The sequence below is a fragment of the Symphalangus syndactylus genome, chromosome 5, assembly GCF_028878055.3.
Source record: "Symphalangus syndactylus isolate Jambi chromosome 5, NHGRI_mSymSyn1-v2.1_pri, whole genome shotgun sequence".
NCBI lineage: Eukaryota > Metazoa > Chordata > Mammalia > Primates > Hylobatidae > Symphalangus > Symphalangus syndactylus.
In genome coordinates, this window is record NC_072427.2 from 100,117,911 (window position 1) to 100,140,838 (window position 22,928).

A 22,928-nucleotide genomic window follows, 5' to 3' on the forward strand; every position below is an offset into this window, starting at 1 on the left:
TTACAAGCGTGAGCCACCGCGCCCGGCCGAGTGTTACAGTTCTTAAAGGTGGCATGTCCGGAGTTTGTTCCTTCTGATGTTCAGATGTGTTCAGAGTTTCTTCTTTCTGGTGGGTTCGTGGTCTCGCTGGCTGAGGAGTGAAGCTGCAGACCTTCACGGTGAGTGTTACGGGTCTTAAGGCAGCGCATCTGGAGTTGCTCGTTCCTCCTGGTGGGCGCGTGGTCTCGCTGGCTTCAGAAGTGAAGCTGCAGACCTTCGTGGTGAGTGTTACAGCTCTTAAGGCGGCGCGTTTGTAGTTGTTCATTCCTCCCGGTGGGCTCGTGGTCTCGCTGGCTTCAGGAGTGAAGCTGCAGACCTTCGCGGTGAGTGTTACAGCTCATAAAAGCAGTGTGGACCCATAGAGTAAGCAGTAGCAAGATTCATTGCAAAGAGCAAAAGAACAAAGCTTCCACAGTGTGGAAGGGGACCCGAGCAGGTTGCCACTGCTGGCTCGGGCAGCCTGCTTTTATTCTCTTATCTGGCCCCACCCACGTCCTGCTGATTGGTAGAGCCGAGCGGTCTGTTTTGACAGGGTGCTGATTGGTGCGTTTACAATCCCTGAGCTAGACATAAAAGTCCTCCACGTCCCCATCAGATCAGTTAGATACAAAGTATGGATACGAAGGTCCTCCAAGGCCCCACCAGAGCAGCCAGACACAGTGTAGATTGGTGCATCCACAAACCTCGAGCTAGACACAGGGTGCTGATTGGTGTATTTACAATCCCTGAGCTAGACATAAAGGTTCCCCACATCTCCACCAGACTCAGGAGCCCAGCTGGCTTCACCCAGTAGATCCTGCACCCTGGCTGCAGGTGGAGCTGCCTGCCAGTCCCGTGCCGTGCGCTCGCACTCCTCAGCCCTTGAGTGGTCGATGGGACTGGGCCCCGTGGAGCAGGGGGTGGCGCTCGTCCGGGAGGCTCGGGCCGCACGGGAGCCCATGGAGGGGGTGGGAGGCTCAGGCATGGCGGGCTGCAGGTCCCGAGCCCTGCCCCATGGGAAGGCAGCTAAGGCCCGGTGAGAAATCGAGCGCAGCGCCGGTGGGCTGGCACTGCTGGGGGACCCAGTACACCCTCCGCAGCTGCTGGCCTGGGTGCTAAGCCCCTCATTGCCCGGGGCCGGCAGGGCCGGCCAACTGCTCTGAGTGAGGGGCCCGCCAAGCCCACGCCCACCCGGAACTTCAGCTGGCCTGCAAGCGCCGCGCGCAGCCGCGGTTCCAGCTGGCGCCACTCCCTCTACACTCCCTGCAAGCTGAGGGAGCCGGCTCCCGCCTTGGCCAGCCCAGAAAGGGGCTCTCACAGTGCAGCGGTGGGCTGAAGGGCTCCTCAAGTGCCACCAAAGTGGGAGCCCAGGCAGAGGAGGTGGCAAGAGCAAGGGAGGGCTGTGAGGACTGCCAGCACGCTGTCACCTCTCAGAATTACCAGAGGAAGGTTCTGCAGCTACCTCAATTCTTGCCTCTTCAGAAGAAAGGATTCGACTGAGGAGTATAAGGCAGAAGAAGAGACCCAGGTGAGTTTCAGAACAGGAGTGGAGGTTTATTTTAAAAGCCTTTAGAACAGGAAAGAAAGGAAGATATGCTTGGAAGAGACCCAAGCAGGCATGTGAAGGTTAAGTGTCTGAAGGTCAAGTGCCTCGTTTAACTGTGATTCTGGGACTTTATAGGCTCTCCTGTTTCCCATGACTCTTCCCTTAGGCTGGGCTGCCCGCATGCACACTGCCTTTCTTACCATTGGGAAGTGACAGCATGCAAGTGAGAGCCTCCCAAGTAACTGGGATTACAGGTGTGTGCCACGCTTGGCTTATTTATTTATTTATTTATTAGTATTTTCAGTAGAGACAGGGTTTCACCATGTTGGCCAGACTGGTCTGGAACTTCTGACCTCAAGTAATCCACCCACCTCAGCCTCCCAGAGTGCTGGAAATACAGATGCGAGCCACCGTTCCTGGCCGCCATTTTGTCTCCTAATGCACATGACCAGGAAGTTGCTTCTCTCTGGCATCTCCGCTCAGTTAACACTTTTATGTTTATAGCTGTGGATTATCAGGAGACTGTCTTTCCCTGGCGCCTTTGTGCCGGCTGCTGAATTATTATTTTTGGAGAGACAGTGTGATAATTGTCAAACCATCACCTGACGTTCCTAGTGGGTAGGGGAGAAGGGCCTTCTCCTCCCCCTGCTCGTGCCTGTCTAACTACCTGTAACAATGCATTGGGGAGTATAGACACAGACTAACATAACATTAATGTCAGTTCTTTAACTTATTTGTAGGATACAATAATTGCAGCATTTGTCTCTTTGATTTTCTACATTTTAAAAATGATGGCACTCTTCTTTAAGTGCTGGGCATGAAATATTTAATATTATGTTCCATTGCTCATATTTACGATTATGCTGAACAAAAACAGAGTATGTGGTAAGGAAGGCAGCATTAGACGCAGTTTACCTTGGAGATGTTACTAATAAGCAGGTCCGTTCTTCTTTCAGAGAAATTATCCATCTTAGGTAATAACAAAGCTGTGTTTTAGTAAAACTTGTGGGGGAAAAACACTTAGAAGTGCATTGGTATCTCAGACATATCATTATTGTAAACAACTCAGTGCATATCTCATTTAATGACACATTATAATCGTCTATAGCTTTCTATCTTTCTGTTGAGGTCTGAACACAATGTCCTGTGCTAAAGTAGAGGCTATATAAGCTTGGGGACCCCTGTCCTTCAATCCTAATGTTAATATAATACAGTATTACTATCATTACTGTATCTTCATCTCCCTCTCTTTTCAGATCCCTCCCCAGTATAATCTTTTAATCTTCTTTTTTTAATTTGCTTCTATCTGCAATTTTCTATAAATCCAAAATAAGCCTAAGTAGACAACTTTATTCAGAGGGGCTTAGGAAATTACTTAGGATAACATTGCTTAAAAGGAAAAAAATGAAACAAATTAAATTATTTTGAAAAATTATTCCATACTTCTTATTTTAAAGCATCTTAAGTATAAGAGAAAGTAAGTGAATGTATATTAGTCAATATCTAAGTTTAAGTAGAAAACATTAAAACTGGAAATGTTAAAATAATTAAAATCAATATGATTTAGACCTATGCATTACATAATCTATTAATCTACTTTGAAATAGCCATTTTGTAACATATTGCTTTAATAATATACAGAAAAGTTCTCATGCATAAAACTAGCTGAGAAAATTTGAAATATGTGCTTTTATTCAGTTACTAGAGGAAAGAGAATGTGAGCTTCCACAATTTATTTTAGAAGATAAGTGGCACTTGGAGATTTATCACATAAATGTGTTTAACAAAGATTTCACATTAAACACTCAGATGGAGTAATAGAAGTCTATTAGAAGATGATTATATGTTAATCATCTAAGTTTAAAAATTTTATCAAGTTTAAAATCCATTTCTTATCTAGGCCAATAAATTGCTGTTTTGAAAAGCAGGCCATTCTTCACTTTTTTTGTTCTCATTACTTCTTAAAATGTGTCACATCAAGTGCTTCCTCAAAGACTTGGAATTTTTTTTAAAACAAGGTAATGGTTACTTTTCACAAACTTTAAAATAAGTTCAAAGGGCACTCTAATAACATAATAGACTTTTCTATTTGAATGCATTTCATAAAATGTGGTCTTAAATTTACTGGAATTCGCTTATAATAATGTCAATGAAGCAAAGCCAATTTGATTTATTCAGTAAACATCCATTCAAATTAGAGAGAAACATTTGCTAAACAAAATATCTTAAAGATATATATAAAAATAAGTTGAAAATAAAAACTTTCTCACTTTTTTATGACATTTTATATTTTTGAAAAATTGTGAGAATATTTTATAATACTATTTGAATCTGTATGAATGTATACAGAATAATGTGAAAAATTTTAAAGTATACTAATTATTCATGTTTTCAAAACCAAAGCTTTTCTTTGTGCTCTTTTAAGGTAATGCAGGGGGATAGTTTTTATTCTCTAGTTTTGGTTAAATGGGCTTTATTTCTTTTTGTAACAATCCCCCATTTAAAATAAATGTCCAAGGCCTTCCAGGAAAATATTTCTAAAAGAAAAATCTGAGGGAGGTTTAGACAGCAGATTTCTAGCCCTATCTTTTTTTTTTTTTTTTTTTTTACATAATTTGCTAAACATTTATCCAATTTTTCATGGATGCTCATAAGAAAAAAAATTAATGCTATTTAAAGAAAAGTGAGAAGCATTTACATGGGATTGATTTTGTTTTCTTTCTACAAATGGAAAAGTGTAAAAGATAGAAGTTATGTATAAAGCAATGATAATAAATAAAGACGTTTTTATTGAGAGCTCTTCTTTGAAGGAATTGTTGTGTAGCTGTTAGTAGATACATTGTGTGGGATGTGAAAGGGTAAACAAAAATAAACATAGGAGAGGAAAATTACCAGAAGAGGAAACAAGATAGACTTCTACAAGAAGAGAGATAAATAATGAAGAACAAACCAAGAAAGGTAACGAATAAAATCAAAAACAGAGAGAGAGAGAGGTAAATAATTCACTTTACACGCAAGAATAACAGAATAGGTCACTACAAAATAGAAATTAGGATACTTTCTAATATTTAAAAGAGAGGTTGGCAGAGGATGAAAAAGAAGCAATGAAAGAAAGGCTGATAGCCAAAGTGGAAAGTTATATGTGTTTTGACCACAAAATAAAAAATCTGAGAATGTGCAGTGCTTATAATTGGGGAGAATATGAGTATCTAGAACAAAAGGCAGGAATAATGAGCAAAACTAATAGGAGGTGTGATAGAGTGCCGTTGGGAAAAGACATGTGAGTAAGTAAAAGTGGGCACAAGAGAGTAGATTAGACAGAGATAACCAAAGTATACTTTCCTTACAGGTTAAATACTGCCAGTTATTACATTTTTAAAGGATTTTAAACAATTTTCCTTTTACGAAGACAAGAAAAGAGAAATAGAAAAGAATATGCATGCCTCAAAGTCTGTACTGGGCTTACACAGCTTAATATAGTATCTGTTTCTTTACAGAAAAAATGTTTGCCAATCCTTGGACTAGCAGTGAAGGAAGTGGTGTTAAAAGCAGGTGAGAAATAAAGTAAGGTTGTCAGGACGTGATTGCAGTTGATGAGTAGTCAGACAATGATTAGATATATGTTGTTCAAATGATTTTTATCCTGTAGGAGAACATTACACTGGCTGTTTTGCCTTTTGAAAATGCAAAAGAAAATGGCTCATGCATACTACACACACTTGAAAGCAAAGTTTGTTCTAGACTTGAACATTTTTATAAAATAAGTAAATTCTAATTAAATTACCACTCTTTCCTCCATAAATACCCTGCACATTAGAAAGGAGGGAAGGAGGGTGTGGTTTTGTTTTTTTGTTTTGCTAATGTTCCTTTCTTTAGTTTTTAAAATTTTAAACACATTTATTACCTACCTCATTGTTCTGGAAAAATCAATGAACTACACCATGCCATATAGGGCATCTAATTATTCCAAAGTTGACAAGTCTATATATAAAATCAACTCTTCAGATTCCCACATGGATAGGTATACGTGACACAATCCTAAAAGAGCTAGTTATTTGTGATATGTCATTTCTTTCTTATAAAGGTGATTGAACTTGCTTTATATAATCAATCACTTATATATTCTCTGTATTTACCATGAATGGTTCAATTCTGAAAACTAGTCTAAGAAGCTTGGAGTAGGATTGTGGGACACTTAGGTTTTTAAAAGCGCTGATTTGTAACGGTTGCCAAACTCTACAGTGGTAATACTTCTATCACAACCAATATCAAGCATAGTGTCCCTGAATATAAAGTGGGGAAAAGATTTGCACAATCACTTTTGCAACCCAATAGGAACCAGCCCAGCACAGTAGTGGTTTAAGGTCTTCATACTTTTTAAGCATTGATTTTAAAAATCTGAGCCTATTCCTAGAAAGTAGTGGTTTGGTCGTCTTGTTTTTGTCAGAATGGAGTCATTTCTATGGGATCAATTTGCCCTACCATGATATAGGCTTGAGGCTAACTACATTGTATAGAGAAATTGAGTTAAAATGTGAAATAGTTTCCAAAAGAAATTTCAGTTTTCTGAGATATTAGATTGGGAGTTGAACTTCAAACACAAATAGCAAGCTTACTACTGGTCGTTTAGACCCTGATAAATGTGATCATTGCACTCAGTTATCAATTCTTGTAAAGCTTCTCTTTGATCAGAATGAATATGCTCATCATAAATATGAATTTTGTATGTTTCATAAATATTCAATATTGAATAGTTCACAATATTTACACTCAATTTCACATGTAGTAGGGGAACAACTTCACAGCAAAAAAAAAGGTTCCAATACATTTATGTTTTCTTAAAATATAAAAATAGATGACAGGCACCATTTTACTGAAATTTGAACAGTTTAAAGTGCCTGTGTTCAAACAAGAACAAAACATGATAGTAACAGAGCTGTTGATATACACGCCAGGTAACATTTTGGAAATCAAAACGATAAGAGAAAAATGAATAAATCTTTGCTGTAGACAGCTGAACAAGTTTCGGATATATGTGATTTCTTGTGCAGAAACCATGTAATATCATGAAATTTCTGTATTTAAATAAGTTGTTAATAAAAACAGTGGAAGCATTATATGGCATATATATAATAGTTAATTGAAATTATCTTAGTGAAAGCATTATATGGCATATATATAATAGTTATTTCAAATTATCTTAGTTAAAAAACCTTTTGCCAATATCACATTATCATGCACATATAAACTTTTATGTCCAATGAGAGAAATTAAAGACATAGTTACTGTCCAGGGATGAAAAATACACTTGACAGGGAATATTACAGTTCCATGGAATAACAAAACTACAAGGAAAGCACTATATATTTCTGATATTCAAAGATCAGCTCTATTGTTCAGTAGTGCATAGTGTAATTAGAGACATAATACAAATTGGGTAGTTGTTCACTGCAAAAGTGACCAATTTTCACTGATAATCTTGTATGCCTCAAACGTTTTCAGAAGAGAGAAAACTTATGGCGATTATGTGAGCTACACGTCAGGCCTAACTAATTATTGGAATTACAATACAAAAATTACTTGTGTTATCTATACAGTAGTACCCGATGAAGTACAGAATAATTAGATCAAGGGATTTTTACCTATTTATTTGTAACCTTTTCCTATTGTGCAAATATTTGCAGCCATGTCAGCAACTGCAGAATTATCATTAATTAATATTGATCCTGATGCTGATTTTGATGATATTGATGTTCTCTATTCATCATTATGCTCCTCAAAAGCTGTGGTCTCTCCAAAGAGTCAGATTAGGAGACACAATTTTAAAATGGGGTAATACTCTAAAGTCACTTTAAAAGCAAATGGCTCAAACTCTGAAACTAGATTGAGTGGAATGCAGAGCCATGTAATTAAATTCACATGTCCAGGGGACTACATTCTGAAAAAAAGGTCAAAAACATTACCTCAAAGAAGCTATTCATTCCTTTTATCAGATTAAATATCTCGACTTAGAAAATGAGCACTGATTTCACCAATGTTAAAATTGTTATAAGGATGTTTCATCTTTCACATTTCTTAGCTCCACTGAAAAGCATAAATGAAGCTTAGTATTTTAAATCTTTTCTCTTTTGTCAAAAGTTTGCTGTGTTCTTAATTGAAAGGAGCAAAACTGAACCAATGAATTTGTTGTGAACAAAAGATGAAAAGATGAACCAAATGATGTGTTTTTAAAAATGAATAGGTTGTAAACTTAATCAGTAATCTGTGGAAACAAGTTATGGAAACTGAGAAGGATGACCTATTAGGTCATATGAGATGGTTTTTAAAGCTGAGAATTATGCTAAACTTGTCTTTTCTCTATTAAAAAATACATAGATTTCTTCAGTTATCAGCCTTTAACATGTGCAATCTTTTTCTGTGACTTTTTCACCTTGAATGACTTACACTTCTATAGTCTTACATGTTTGACTAAGCCTAACATTATGTTTTTAGTTTGGTCATGTATAGCTCAGATGTACCATAATTAGCCAGGGTTCTCCAGAGAGACAGAACCAACAGGATATAGAAAGATACACAGAAAGAGGTTTATTGGCCAGGCATGTTGGTTCATGCCTGTAATCCCAGCACGTTGGGAGGCCAAGGCGGGCGGATCACAAGTTCAGGAGTTCGAGACCAGCCTGGCCAACATGGTGAAACCCTGTGTCTACTAAATATAGAAAAAAAAAAATTAGCCGGCTGTGGTGATGTGCACCTGTAATCCCAGATACTCGGGAGGCTGAGGCAGGAGAAATGCTTGAACCCAGGAGGCGGAGGTTGCAGTGAGCCAAGACTGCACCATTGCACTCCAGCCTAGATGACAGGGTGAGACTCTGTCTCAAAAAAAAAAAGAAAGATTTATCATGAGGGATTGACTCATGTGTTTATGGATGGTGGCTGAGAAATTCCACTATCTGCCGTCTATAAGCTGGAGGCCCAGGAAAGCAAGTAGTGTAGTTCCAGTCCAAATCTCCAGGCCTGAGAACCAGGAGAGCCAGTGGTAGAAGTCCCAGTCCCAGGCTGATAACATAAAAACCAAGGAACACCAATGTCCTTGAACAGGAGTAGACGGATGTCCCAGCATAAGCAGAGAGAGTAAATTCCCCCTTCCTCTGCCTCTTTATTCCACTCATGGCTCTCAACACTCTGGAGGTTGCCCACCCACAGTAGGGAAGATGATAATCTCTGCTCAGTCCGCTAATTCAAATGCTGATCTCTTCTGGAAACACCTTCACTGACACTTAGAAATGATGTTTTACCAGCTATGTGTGCATCCCTTAGCCCAATCAATTTATCACATAAAATTAACCATCACAATAGTAAATGTATGCTCTTGAAATATAAGCTTTACACACTTCATCAATAATATTTTTAAAATAAGAGATTATATCATCACAATGTGATAAAACATTCCAGTTATTTTCCTTTTTTAGTGTGAACGTTTAACAAATTATATTGATTCATATTAGAATGTTATACCTGTCTGAATTTCTGAGGGGGAAAAAACCACTTGCTGTTGACATATTGTATTAGGCAGGGCTCTCTTGAGAAACAGAACTAATGAGAGATAGAGATAGAGACCGAGATACAGAGATAGAGATAGCCAGCTAGATAAAAACTTTAAGAAATTGGCTCGCACAATTATAGAGATCTGTAAGATGAGTCGGCAAGACAGAGACCCAGGAAGGCTGGTGGTGTAGTTCTAATCCAAAGGCTGGCAGGCTTGAGATTTAAGAACGGCTGATGATTTAGTTCAAGGCTGAAGGCAAGAAAACACTGATACTACAGTTGAAAGGCAGTCTGGCAGGAGGGATTATCCTTACTTGGAGGAGGGTCAGCCTTTTTGTTCTGTGCAGGCTTTCAACTGATTGTATGTGGCCCACTCAGATGAGCAAGAGCAATCTTCTTTATTAAGTTTATCAGTGTAAACAGTAATCTCATCCAAAACACACAGACACACCACCCAGAATAGTGTTTTACAAATATCTGGGAACTCTGTAATTTTATGTGTCGGACTTGACACATAAAATTAACAATCATAAATATTATCTTTTTTGTATATTGCTGGATTCTATTTGCTTAAATTTTGTTAAGACTTTCTGTGTATATGTTCATTGGCAATTAGTCTGGTTTCTCTACTTGTAGTGGTTTTGTCTGGTTTTGATAACAAGATGATGATGGCCTTATAAAATGAGTTAGGAATTCCCCCCTCTTATGTGCAGAATAAGGATTATTCATAATTTAAATGTTTGGCAGAGTTCACCTGTGAATCTACCTGTGTCTGTCCTTTTCTTTGATAGTTTTAAAGTATGGATGTAAATTTTTTTATTTATTTAGGGCCATTCAAGTTATCTATTGTATTAGTCAGGGTTCTCTAGAGGGACAGAACTAACAGCATAGACGTATACACAAAGGGGAGTTTATTAAGGAGCATTGACTCACAGGATCACAAGGTGAGGTCCCACGTTGGCCATCTGCAAGCTGAGGAGCCAGGAAGTCAGTACAAGTCCCAAAGATGAAGAACTTGGAGTCTGATGTCTGAGGGCAGGAATCATCCGGCAGAGGAGAAAGATGTAGTCTGGGTGGCTAAGCCAGTCTAGTCTTTTAGTGTTCTTCTGCCTGCTTTTATTCTGGCCATGCTGGCAGCTGATTAGATTGTGCCCACCCAGATTGAGGATGGGTCTGCCTTTCCCAGTCCACTGACTCATAAGTTAATCTCCTTTGGCAACACCCTCATAGTCACACCCAGGGACAATACTTTGCATCCTTCAATCCAATCAAGTTGACACTCAATATTAACTATCGCATCTATGTTTTAGATGTGCTTTCCCTTTTTGTGTATTTCAAGGAATATGTCTGTTTTATCTAAGCTGTCAAATTTATTGGCATGAAGTCTATACTATTCCTGAACCTTTTTGAAACAGATACTAAGACAAAATTAAACATGCAAAACAGTAGAGGGGAAATGCCTGTGAGAGAAAATGTAGTAGGAGCCAGGAGAGCTTGGTTGCTTCTGCTTCCTGCTCCTTAGAATTCAGCTGCTATGTAAAGAATGACTATCAGGTGAAAAGCCCATGCTATATGAAGAGTCCTCAGAAGATGAGATGCTACATGGATAAAGAGAGAAGGAGCCCAAGGCACCAGATATGTGAGTGAGTGGCAACAATTTGCAAGTGAACACTCTAGTAACCACCATTTGAGTGAGAGGAGAATTGTCAAGCCTAGCCCTTTCTGAGTTCCTTACCCACACAGTTGCCAGCAAAATAATGTTGGAAAGAGTAAGGGTAATAGCTAGATAAGCAGCAGTAAATAACTGAAGTAGGTGAAGCTAAAGAATAGGAAAAATTTCCAGTTCATCTCCCTAGAGTCCAAACACATCTCACCTCCAAAGTTGGAATATGAAAAGGAAGGTGATGGAGAAGCTGTTACCTCTTTGAGTCCATGTTAAGAGTTTGGTAACCTGGAGTCACACCTGGTCACCAGGGCTATCAGCCAGAAAAAAAAAAAAAAAAAAAAAAAGAGCTGGACACAAAGCATAGGGGAATAAAGACAAGCACTTTTGTGTCTGTCTGTCCTTGCATTTCATTATGGTCACCTTCAGAAAGTAATGGCTGCTTGTTTTCTCCTATCTTTCAAATTTTGCACACAATCCTCTTTTGGACAACTCAAACATGGAACCATACAGGGAAGGAGTCCTCGGGAAACATTTTTCCCAACGTAAAGACGGTAAAATTATCTTATCTTATTAAGTTCCAAGATAAACAGTCTGCTGGGATTTGGGTTGGAATTATATAATTGTATCTAAGACATATTTGGGAGGACTCGCATTGCTAAGACGTGCACTGCTTGCTATGCAATGAACACTTGCCTAAGACTTGCATATGCCTGCTGTGCCATGAAGATTTCTGTTATTTTAAATGTTCTTATTCATGAGCATAGTAATATATTTTTCTCTCTGATCAGTATTTATAGTGGGAATTCCACCTGAAGATTCTAATGCTTGTTCATTCCAAAAACATCCAAAATACTCCTTTTATAATTTTCAAAGTTACTCTCCTGACTAATTTCTCCATTCTCTTTTCCTAGAATTTTTCTTAGCACATCTTGGAAACACTAAATTTATTCTTCATTTTTTATCAATCATTCAATAAGTTTTTTTAATTTTATTGACAATTTAAAATTGATTCTTTTCTATGTTGATATGTATTTGTTTCATGTCTGTTTTTTCTTTATATTGTTCTCTTATAATGCACACTTTTTGTTCATTGATTATCCTGAATGTGCTTATTTCAAAGTCTACGTCAATCTCTTCCAAAAAAGTTACCTTTATCTGGAGTGAATTCATATTTTGAGTTTTCATTTTGTTGGCTGCCTTTCTTAGCAATAGATGTTCTTTGGCTCTCGATCATTTTGAGGCAGAAGTTTCAGGGTTTCTTCTTTTGTTTTTTCCTTTGGGCTCTCCCTGCCTTCTTGTTTTGGCTTCAGCTTTGTAGTGACATTGGTGATAAAAACAAGTCAGTTCAATTCACTGTAGGAGACTCTTTCCTTTTTCCTTTTACTTCCCTGAGCCCAGAGGACTCTATAAACTGTGTCTAGCCAACAACATAGTTCCATTTCTTTCAGTCTCAGCTTCCCAACTTAGGCCTCTCTACAACCCGACTTTAGGCAGTAGTTTTGTCTCTAGTCTCCGTCTTGCATGAAATACTTGCAAGGGAACACTAACTACAGGAGCATAGGTCTCAACTACAACTACCTGCCTTGGATTTTGGAGCCCACCATATCCATAGGTTCAGCCCAATTCCTATTTCTATGCATCTTATTGAAGATGCGAAATTGGTTCCTTTTTTTTTTTTTTTTTTTTTGAGACGGAGTCTCGCTCTGTCGCCCAGGCTGGAGTGCAGTGGCGCAATCTCGGCTCACTGCAAGCTCCGCCTCCCAGGTTCACGCAATTCTCCTGCCTCAGCCTCTCCGAGTAGCTGGGACTACAGGCGCCCGCCACCACGCCCGGCTAATTTTTTGTATTTTTAGTAGAGACGGGGTTTCATCGTGGTCTCGATCTCCTGACCTCGTGATCCGCCCGCCTCAGCCTCCCAAAGTGCTGGGATTACAAGCGTGAGCCACTGTGCCCGGCTGTTCTTTAAATCTTTGGTTTCATGGAAGAGAACACTTTCAAAAATGTGTCCTTTCTCTGAAATCCAGCATTTTTATTTATTCTGCTGTACTGTTTCTTAGGCTTCAGGTTACGGTTACATATATTGGATCAATTGAACAATTTGTCACTGCAGGTCAGTCTTCCATTGATTCTTTAATTGAACAATTTGTTCCTGTAGATTCTTATCCTTTTGTATTTTGCTTTGATTTTTTAATGTGGTCACTCATTATCAAGCAAAAAGGAGATTTATCTATATGAATGTTTGCCAATAATCAGAATGTGTGTGAGTTACCATAAACACTACTCTTTCTCTACCTGAATATGAATAGGTTTTCATATTTCACTGTCTACCAAACTTTTAAGTAATATGAAACCACTTGTGTGAAATGATATCTGACATACGTGTTTGGGAAATTACAATATTTGGAATGCATTGTTGATGTCATTTTTTCTATCCTACTCCAAACAACAAATCTTTTCTTTTCAGAGTGATGCCTCCAATTCTGTTGCAGTCACTCTTTTCCTCCTAATACCTAATTCTTATTTCTGGAACAGATTATTACAGGAATATGTTGTTGCCAAACTAATGTATGAAGAAAGGAACTATGTGAGTGAGAGGAGAGGAGAAATACTCTGATTCCCACTCACAAAACAGCATCAATGTAGTCATGGTACCCTGACCAATTTTCTTACTCAAAGGAGAAACCAGGGGGAAGAATAAAATGAGGATGATCGACTCTTGTGTTTTGCATTCACTTTCATTACCTTTAATTCATTGGGCAATGCCTTACCCTTGAATTCATTACAATTTCTCTAAAATCTTAGCAATAAGTAAATATAACAACCTTAGTTTATGCTGCTGTGAGGCTAGTGAGGGGAGCTCTTCAGGGATATCTTGAACAAGTCAGGACAGAATATGCCAGGCATCATTAGTCATTTTAAAATGAAAGAACCCATAGGATTAAAGCAGCAATGGACAGAGCTAGTGCACAGTGACTCACTATGTGAACAAGGTATCCTGAGGAGGGCATGAGTATAAAGCACAACAGGGACAGTAAACCAATTGCCTTAATGAGAAGGGAGGCTCACTGAGCACTTCTATGTGCAGTCTTGTTTTTCTGCTTCTCTAAAAACCTTTCATTCTTTTCTTCCTTAATTGAATTTCTGTTTACTTCAACTAGTTCCTCTGACATCTTGTTACACATACTCGTTTGTGAGTAATGAAAAAATCTTTACAACACATCACAAGAATTTCAGCTTTGTATGTTTTTCATGCTTTGGTCTTCCACGAAAATTTGATGAAACTGCTCAATCTTTCTCATTAATTTAGGCAACATGCTTTATAATAAAAGACTGAGATGAATTGATGGTATTTGTAAGATAAACAATGCACTCTGTACATGTATATTTTGAGTTTGTTTCTTTCCTTCTCCTTGACCTCCCAATTAAACTTGAAATTGTGTATTCTATCCCAGAATACAATGGTCTCCCTTAACACTTTTTAAATAATTTTATTTCCATTCCTAACTTAAGTGCAGAGTAAGCAGTTTGCTATGTTTCCTAGAGAGTTGACAAAACTTGAAGTCCTCTAAGTGATGTCTTTATTTTGGCATTGATTCAAACAAAGGTCTACAGGGGCTGAAACATCAAATGCTCTCTGCCAATCTGCTATCTTTCATGTCACTTAAGAAAGTGGCTTCTAATTTTTTAACTTAATTTCTTCCATTATCTTTTTTGCCCATATGGTTTTGATCATTTAAAGTTTGTAAAGAAGAATTGAACGTTAGCATCAATGGTGACATTGTGATCATAATGTGGTCTAGGTGAGCTTGCAATGTAGCTAGCAAGCTGAAGCTGCAAGGTAGGCTTATAGGAAACATATCAGGGTTTCTGGCCATTTTGTTTTCTTTCTACTTTTGCTACTTATTAAAAAATCTTTCCAAGCTCCCTCGGGCTCTACTGTCTGGGACAATAACTTATGCAAAGACAAGAAATTGGCTTCTAATATAATAATAAGTATTTTAAAAAATTAACTTAGAAAATATCTTTTTCCTTGAAATATTTTCCATATGTGTGAACTTAGTGAAAAGTAAAAAAGTTTAAAAACTGATGTGTATCTATTGAGTTAAAACAGAAATGAAATATAGGAGGGGGCGAGTCCCAATGTAGAAAGGAAGTGGGTGGAGCATAGGAATAAATCTCTGCAGTGTCTTTTTCTTGCCTAGGTAGTGAGGTGTCTCAACAGCAGACTGGAGAAATATAGCATTCACTGACCCCATCTGAGTGGGTATTGCCCTTTTATTATCTCTCCTTTTAATTCCTAGGTCATTGCCCAACTGTGCCAAAAATTGGCATTTAGCCATATTGTGAGGGTATCAAACTTACAGATGCTTCAATGTTTTGCATTCCTTCATGTGAATGCTGTGGAGGAAAGGCCCAGTGTGGAGATACAGAGATACCTCTTCTCTCCCTGCTTTCACTGTCTACAGTTCCGCTTGCCACACTACCTGTTCCCTGCCTTTCCTTGGAGCCTTTAGCCCTTCCTCTTTACTCCAAGGAAAAGGGCGGGTGGGGCCAAGGGCGGGGCTTCTTCCACCCTCCTCAATGCCGTTTTGTCCACTTCTTGGCCTGCCTCCTCTCTGAAATGCTCAGAGGCGGCCCCACTTACCCTGAATGGATTTCCTTATCCCATCCCCTTTTCAATGGCTTTCAGAAGTTCTTCTAATAAATTGCCAAACACACAGAATGTAGACACCTAGGATCTAGTTTTTCTGCTATAATTTTTTCCAGCTTTATTGAAGTATAATTGACAGTTAAACAAGGTATATATTTAAAATATACAACTTGATTTGATATATGTATATAATTGTGAAATAATCACCACGCTCAAGGTGATTAATATATCCATCACTTCACATAGTTACCGTCTTTGTGGGTGTGTGTCTTTAGTTCAAACACTTAAGATCTCTGCTGTTAGCAAATTACAAGTGATACAACACAATATTGTTAACTATAGTCACAGTGCTGTATGTCAGGTTTCAGACTTTACTTCCCCATTATTTCCACACATCCACCCAGCACCCGCTCCCCTACAGCATCTCCCAGGTCCTGGAAACCACCATTCGACTCTCTGGTTTCTAGAAATTTAACTTTTTTCGAATCCACATACAAGCATAATTTCTTCCAGGTTCATCCATGTTGTTGCAGATGGCATGATTTCCCTCTTCTTCCTTTTTTTTTGAGATAGTGTCCGGCTTTTTCACCCAGGCTGGAGTTCAGCGACGCAATCATAGCTCACTGCAGCCTTGAACTTCTGGGTCCTTCTTTTTAAAGGCTGAATAATATTCCATTATATGCATGGAAGTGATGTATGCCACCCATGTATTACTTACTTAGAAGGAAAATCCTTCCTCTTATTTCTGGGGACTGGAACACAGAGCAGTAATTCAGCTACAATCATACAAAGAACCACACTCAAGGAACAGGTGGAGGAACAAGACTGAAGGAAATTGGGTCCCTGGTTCTTCATTTAGCTGAGCTGCTCCTCCTGACCTGGCCTGCCAAACTATCACAACAGAAAAAAAAAAAAAAAAATTTATTTAAGCTATTGTGTTTGGAATTTCTCTTATTAAAGCAATTTATTTGTTGTTGTTCTTAGCTCAGAGATGAACTTTTGGTGTAACACCTCAATATCCCAGTGCCCTAGTTAGCAGGAAGAAGAAAAGGTCTAGAAAGTAGAGAGAATGTTACTTAGAATGAACATACCTAGGTTACCATATCAAAAATTATCCCAATATAGCAAACTTGAAAGTAATTGAGGGTGAAGGGAAGGAATTTCTCAAGAGCAGACAATGAGGGTGACACTTATGTGACCAGGAAGAGAAAGAGGTGTTATTCAATCTGTCATCTTGCAATAAGGCAACCGACAGTAGAACTGGCTGCTGCTAACCCACATATGCCCAAATTACTGATCATTTATTTTGCCTCCATTGTTACTTACCCTTTTTTAAAAAATTTTTGAAATAATTATAAATTCATAAAAAGTTGCAAATAAATGTACGTGGAGGTCCTGTGTGCTCTCACTCAGTCTTTTCCAGTGCTAACATCTTAAATAACTATAGTACAATACTGAAATGAGGAAATAGACATTGGTACAAGCCATAGAGTGAATTCATATTTCACAAGTTTATATATACACTCAGTTGTGCATGTATGCATGTGTGTGCCAAGCTGTATGCAATTTTCTCATGTTTAGCTTCATGTAACTAATGCCACAATCAAGATATTTATCTGTATCTGAAACATCAAATTCTCTTATGTCACCTCTCTATAGATTCATTCACTTTCTCACCTCCCATCTCCAACTCCCGACAAACACTAATCTCTCCATCACTATAATTATCTTACTTCACAAATGTTGCATAAATGGAATTATGTAGTCTGTATCCTTCTGAGATTGGCTTCTTGTAACTCCACAAATTTCCTCAAGGCTTAGCCAAGTTGTGTATGTCAATAGTTTTCTCCTTGTATGTGGCTGAATAATATTACCTGATGCAATATCCCGTAACTTATGTAACCATTCACCCATTGACAGATGTTTGAATAGTCTTTAGTGTGTGGCTACCATGAATAAAGCTGCTGTGAACACTATTATACAAGTTTCTTTATGAAGATAAGTTGTCATTTCACTTGGATATATGCCCAGGAGTACAACTTCTAGATCATGTAAGTTCATTTTTGTTTTAAAAGCAACTGCCAAACTATTTTCCAGAGTGGCTGTACATTTTACATTCTACTACCAATGTATAAGAGACACACTTTCTCTGCATAATTACCAAAATTTGGTGTGTCACTTTTTTGTTATTAACTTTAGCCATTTTGGTAGATGTGTGGTGATATCACATTGCCTTTCATTTGCACCTTCTTAATGACTAATGTTATTGAATATTTTTTCATATGCTTGTCATCTGTACATTCTCTTCGGTGAAATGTATTTTCAAGTCTTTTGCCTATGTTCTAATTGTTGAATGTTGAGTTTTGAGAGCTAACTGTATATTCTAGATACAAGTCCTTTGTCAGATACATGATTTGCAAATGTTTTATCCCAACCTGTAATGTGTTTTCCATTCTCCTTAAAGAGTCTTTCTGAGAACAAAAGATTTTAATTTTATTGAAGTCCTGTTGATTTTTTTATTTTTATGAATCTTACTTTTTGTGCCAAGTTTAAGAATTAATTGTCAATTCTAGGTTGCAAAGGTTTTGTCCTATTTCTGTTCCTAGAAGTTTTATAGTTTTATGTGTTATCTTTAAACCCATGAGACATTTTGAGTTAGTTTTTTATGACATGAAGCATAGGTTAAGGTTCATGATTTTGCCTACAGATGTCCAGTGCTTTTACACCATTTACTAAAAAGGCTATCACTGTTTCATTGAATTTCTTCTGCTCCTTTGTCAAAAATTAATTGGACATATTTTTATGGCTCTATTTCTGGGTTCTGTATTCTGTTTCATTGATCTATGAGTCTGTCCTTCCACTGGTATCACATTGTTTTTGTTACTGTAGCTGTATAGTAAGCCCTACTATTAGGAAGTGTGATTTCTTCTACTTTATTTTTTTTTTACAAAAAAGAATATTTTGGCTATTTTAGGTCATTTCCCTTTCTGTACACATTTTATAATAATCTTGTCTATGTCTACAAAAATCCTTGCTGAAATTTTGGTAGGAACTGTGTTATACCTATATATGATTTTAAGAATTGACAACTTGTAGACATTCCTTACGAGGCTGAGAAAGTTCCCTCCTATTCCTGCTGCTCTGAGAGTTTTTAGCATAAATCAGTGTTGCATTTGTCAAATGCTTCTTGGGTGTTAATTGATATGATCATATGGATTTTCTAATTTAGCCTGTTGATACGGTGGATTATATTGATTGATTTTCAAGTAATGGGCAAGACTTGAATAACTGGAATAAATTCTGGTTAGTCATAGTATATCATTGATCTTATATATTGTCAGGTTCCATTTACTAAAATGTTGTTGATGATTTTTGCATCTAAGTTCCTGTATGCATTTCTCTGTTTTGCATGTAATGTTTGTCTAGTTTTGGTATCAGGGTGACACTGTCTTCCTAGAATGAGTTAGAGAGTATCCCCTCTTCTTCCATTTTCTGGAAGAAATTGTGTAAATTTGGTGTCCATTCTTCTTTGGTAAAATTCTCTAGTGCAATCACCTGGAATTTCTTTTCCAGGATCTTGTAAATTACAAATTCAAATTATTTAATCAGTGTGGGACTATTCTGGTTATCTTCATCTTGGTTGAGTTTGGTAATTTGTGTTTTTAAAACATTCTTTTAGTTTATATAAGTTGCTGAGTTAATGAATGAAAAGTTGTTCCTAGTATTCCCTTATCAACCTTATGCAGCTTTGAGGGCTGCAGGTTATGTAGAGATATTCCATTTTATTTCTGATACTGGCAACATATGTCTTATCTGCTGCTAGTTTTATCAATAACAGTAAAAGTTTATCAATTTTCTTCATTTATTCAAGGTACCATCTTTTTGTTTCAATTTATTTTGTTGTTTTTATCCTTTCAGCTTTATCAATTTCTGCTCTTTATTCTTTGCTTCCTTCTGCTTCTTTTGGGTTTATTTTGCTCCTCTTGTTTTCTAGTTTCTTATTGATTGAGACTTTTCCTCTTTTTTAATGTAAGCATTTAGTAACATAGATTTCTCTTTCAGTACTGTTTTAGCTGTATTTCAGAAATATTGATATGTTATATGATTTTCATTCCTTTTTATGCATTTTTAAACATTTTTTGAGGTTTCCTCATTGGCTTGCAGATTATTTAAAAGTGTGTTATTTAGTTTTCAAGTATTTGAAGATTTTTAAATTGTCTTTTAGGTGTTGAAATCTACCATGATTCCACTATGTTCAAAGAACATACTGTGTATCATTTCAAGTCTTTTTTATTGCTTAAGACTCAAAATATGCTCTATCTTGGTAAATGTTTTATGAGCAGTTGAAAATATTGTGTATATTTTTGCTGCTGTGTGAAGTTTTCCATAAATGTCAGTTGCAACTTGTTGATTAATGTTGGTCCCCAGTTCTTCAGTATCCTTGCTGACTTTCTTTCTAGTGGTTTTAAAATTGCTAAGAGTTCGGTATTAAAGTCTCCAATTACAATTATAGATTTATCTTTATTTTGAAACTCTCCTGGCTTGGTAAATACACATTTGAAATTGCTATATTTTCTTGATGGATACATTTTTTTAAATCACTATAGTGCAACATTTTGTCCACAGTACTTTTGGTCACTATGAGGCCTACTTAATCTAGTATTATATAGTAACTCTTGATTTCTCTATTAATGTTTGTATGATACATCTATTTTTATCATTTTACTTTCAACTTGCTTATGTTTGTTATTTTTAAATTAAGTTTCTTGCAGACAACATATAGTTGTTTTTATCCACCTTATCAATCTCTGCTGTTTTAATTGGTATACTTATACCATTTACATTTAAGGTAATTAATTATTTGTTGTATTAGGGCTTATGTTTGCTATGTTATTATTTGTTTTTTGTTTGTTCCCTCCATTTCTCACCCTTTTGTTTCTTTTCTTTCCTTCCTGTGGGTTCCTTGAACAATATTTTAGTGTTTTACTTTGATATATTTATGCTTTTTAGTATATTGCTTTATGTAGCTTTCTCAGTGTTTTTCTATGTGTAACCATATACACATATCATTATCATGGCCCATTTGTTTCAACATTTTACCACTTTGAGTGAAATGTAAAAACCTTACTTGCATTTAAGTCTCTTTATCCTACTGACTGTTTAAATGCCATTTTCTTAATTATTTCTTCCACATACGTTGGAGACCACATAAAGTTTTTGTCTATAAATTTTATGATAAAAGTTATAACTTTTATTTTAACCATGAAATATGACTAAAGAAATTCATGAGGAGGATAGTCTGTTTACTTTTATTTTTACCTATAGCATTGTTTTTCTTTCTTTTCTGAAATTTCCATTCAGTCTTCTGTTATCACTTGCATTGTATTTGGAGATCTTCCATCAGCCATTCTTTAAAGGAAATGTTGCGGCTTTTGTGTAGTTTGGCTTGTGAGAGGGAATGGCAGCCAAGCAGCTTTTTTCATTCTTGTAGCTCAGCAATCAGGAGCGAGAGTTACAGTGTTACAGAATTCCTTTGGTGCTGCTTCCTCAACTGGAAATCTCTGGAGCCACCATAATCTCTGCCTGGGGCGTATTTCCGGCCCACCAGGCTCACTCTGCCCACTCGGCCCAGCAGACTGTGCTCAACTGGTGTCCCAGCCCAAATCCTGCGCTCACCATAGGATCTGTGCTCAACCCATGGCTGGAGTGGGCATGCCACAAGCAACCTCTGTGTTGGCCACTGGCATCTAAATGAGGGGGTCGTGGTGATGCCTGAAAACTTGGAGATGCCAGCAACCACGTAGCCCCAAGGGGTGTTATGGCTCTCGCCTAGGGATTCCCGAGGTCCAAGCCCCCAAGAAATGCTACAATTCTTGCTTGTTCCTGCAGCTTGGTGAACAGAGGCATGTCATACCTCACTTGTTCCCACCACCCGCGGCTTGGCAAACAGGGGCATGTCACAGCTCATTTGGTCCTGCTGCCCACAGCTTAGTGAATGGGGAGTTATATTATAGCTCTTTTTATACCTGCCATGTGGCAGGTTCCAGATTCTTGTCCCATGACCAAGAAGAATGAAATACATGGACACCAGAGTGTGAGCCAGGCAGAGAAGAATTTTACTGAGTGACAGAAAAGCTCTGGGCACAAGAGGGGACCCAAAGTGGGTAGCTCTCCACTGTGAGAGGGAGCCTGAAAGCAGGTAGCTTTCAGTCTGTGTGGCTGAGTCCAAGGATTTTTATGGGCTCAGAATGGGGGAGTGCATGCTGATTGGTCCATGGACAGGGCCTGGAAAAAGCACCATTCAATTGGCTAAAAGTTCTCAAGGAAGTTGTCACTCCAATCCTAGACTCTACCCAGAAATGGCAGCTCAGTTTTCAGGCTTCAGGCTGTCTCTGTCTTGAAGGTCAGATTTTACTGGTGACCCAACCCTGTCTGCCTAGGAATTTGTCTGTCTTCTGCCACTATCAGTAGGTCTGTGTATTAGTTGATTCTCACATTGTTATAGGGAAATACCCAAGACTGGATAATTGATAAAAGCAAGAGGTTTAATTGACTCACAGTTCTGCATGCCTGGGGAGGCTTCAGAAAGCTTACAATCATGGCGGAAGGCACCTCTTCACAAGGCAGTGGGACAGAGTGAGTGCCAGCAGGGGAAATGCCAGATGCTTATAAAACAATCAGATCCCATGAGAACTCACTCATTATCACAAGGAAAGCATGGGGGAAACTGCCCCCATCATTCCATTACCTTCCACTGGGTCCCTCCCATAACATGTGGGGATTATGGGGATTACAATTCAAGATGAGATTTGGGTGGGGACACAGCTAAACCATATCAGTCAGCTACCAAGAAATTCTTAGTTTTCTTTTGCCTGAGACTATATATATTTCCTTTCCACTCCTGAAGGATATTTGCCCTTGATATAGAATTTAGGGTTGACAGTTATTTCCTTTCAGTGCTTGTAAATACTCCATTTTCTTCTCTGGCATCCAGAAGTAATTTCTCATCTGGTTTTAGATGAGAAATCTGTTGTTACTGATCATGGTATTCCTTTGTAAGATATACTTCATTCCTTTGGCTGATTCTAAAAATTTTTTTGCCTTTAGTTTTCAGAAGTTTAGTTATGATTTGTCTTGGTGTGGATTTTCTTGAATTATACTCTTTGGGGTTCACTCAACTTCTTGATTCAGTGTGTTAATGTCTCTTACCAGTTTGAAGAAGTTTTTAGCCTTTATTTCTCCAAATACCTCTTTATTTCCACACTTTTTCTCTTTCCTTGAAATTTCAGTGATACAAATATTAGATGTTTTGTCATTGCCAATAGATATTCTATTTATTTTTACCAAATATTTTATCTGTGTTTCTCAGATTTAATAAATTAGATTGTTCTTTCTTCATGTTCTGTCAGTCTTCTATCATCTCCTATACTATTGAGTTGATCTGGCAAGTTTTGATTTAGGGTATGATATTTCTCAGTTCTATAACCTGCATTTGGTTCTTT

The 22,928-nt window shown here is 37.7% G+C and overlaps 1 long non-coding RNA gene across 1 annotated transcript in view; it reads left to right on the forward strand.

The window, feature by feature from the left end:
• Nucleotides 1–1,286: 1,286 nt before the first annotated feature.
• LOC134736838 (uncharacterized) overlaps nt 1,287–22,928 on the forward strand; it is a 48,168-nt gene continuing 26,526 nt past the window's right edge. The window contains exon 1 of the long non-coding RNA XR_010121204.1: nt 1,287–1,546. This is a non-coding gene — a long non-coding RNA (uncharacterized lncRNA). The remainder of the gene's footprint in view (nt 1,547–22,928) is intronic.